This window comes from Elaeis guineensis, chromosome 8 (assembly GCF_000442705.2).
Source record: "Elaeis guineensis isolate ETL-2024a chromosome 8, EG11, whole genome shotgun sequence".
NCBI lineage: Eukaryota > Viridiplantae > Streptophyta > Magnoliopsida > Arecales > Arecaceae > Elaeis > Elaeis guineensis.
In genome coordinates this window covers 113,703,892-113,705,678 of record NC_026000.2, presented here as the reverse complement: position 1 = coordinate 113,705,678, position 1,787 = coordinate 113,703,892, and positions in this window count along the sequence as shown.

Genomic DNA, 1,787 nt, shown 5'->3' with positions numbered 1-1,787 from the left:
TAAGAGAAGAAGAGAAAAGGGGGGCTTTTGGGGCTATTTTGGGATCCGCAGGTTGAACGAAGCTATAAGAGTAGGGAAGGAAAGTGAGCGAGGGAATATAGAGAGAGTCCGCGGTGCCTCGCTCTACATATACCAAAAGCAGCCTCATGCCTGGGTTCGGGTTGTATCTTTCACACGCAAGAGTGATTTCCTTCTTTCACGATTTCGACCGTTGGATGGTTTATTTGCCGCTTCCACATCTGTGCAGACCACGAAGGAAAGAATGACATGCTTTGACATTTTAGCAAGTCAAGATCCAACGGTTGGCGTTGCGAAATAAGATAAATCATTTTTTGCGTGAAACATACAACCTGAACCCCTCACATTTTTTCCTCCAGTTCTCTCCTTCTCTCTCTCATATGTGATTTCTACATCAACCCAAACATAGAACAAATAATTCGACCAATGATGGTACTACACGTATTACATACTTTCATGATTAGTTCTTGGACTTCATGAGAAGCTGCCTTTGGTGTTTACACGCAAAAGAAAAGATATGCAAATATGATACTTTTATTTAAGACAAAGTTATCGGTAATACATTTGTAGATTTTTTGAGTTCCATGATCGCGGAAGGTCTGCTCCTCCGAGCTCTTTTAGATAGTATATTCCAGGCCGGACTACCTCCTTGACTTCATACGGACCTTCCCAGTTTGGGGCAAGTTTCTCTTGGTTCTGTGGTTGCGAAACAGCGGCTCGTCGAAGTACTAAGTCCCCCGCTCTGAAGGCTTTACTCTTGACCCGGGAGTTGTAGTAGCGGGCTACTTTCTGCTTATAGGCTGCCATCCAAACTTGAGCTGTCTCTCGCTTTTCTTCTAATAAGTCGAGATTGGCCTTGAGATCCTGTGAGTTGCGCTGCTCGTCGAATGCCACGACTCGTGCCGATGGAAGCTTGAGTTCGATCGGGATCAGGGCTTCTGTTCTGAAGGCTAAGGCAAAGGGGGTCTCTCCTGTGGGCAGTCTTTGGGTAGTTCGGTATGTCCACAACACATGATAAAGCTCATCCGCCCAAGTTTTCTTTGTTTTTTCAAGTCTTGTCTTGATTCCTTGCAACAGAGTCCTGTTAGTAACCTCGGCTTCATCGTTTGCTTGCGGATGGACTACTGACGTGAAGTTATGGAAGATGTTTAAGTCCTCATAAAATTCAACAAACCTTGCTCCAGCAAATTATCGCCCATTATCAGTAATGAGAGTTTTGGGTAAGCCGAACCTACAACAATTGACTTCCAGACGAAGTCCTGCACTTTAGCTTCTGTGATTTTTATCAAAGGTTCAGCTTCGACCCACTTGGTGAAGTAGTCAATGGCCACCAGGAGAAACTTTCGTTGCCCAGATGCTATGAAAAAAGGTCCGAGGATATCCATCCCCCATTGTGCAAACGGCCATGGGGCACTCAAGGGTGTAAGTTCGGAGGCGGATTGCCTTTGGATATTTGCATATCTCTAACATCGATCACACCTTCTGACATATTCGATGGAGTCGTGGTACATTGTAGGTCAGTAATAACCTTGTCAGAGCAGTTTGTGGGATAAAGATCTGGCCCCCAGGTGACTTCCGCAGACTTCCTCATGTACGTCTCACAAGGCAAAGTCGGCTTCAGAAGGCCAGAGACATTTCAGGAGGGACAAAGAGTACGACCTTTTGTATAGCTTGCCTTCATAAAGGATATATCGGGAGGCCTGGTTCCTAAGCTTCTGAGCTTTTTTTGCATCATGAGGAAGAACCCCATCCTTGAGGTATGCAACCAG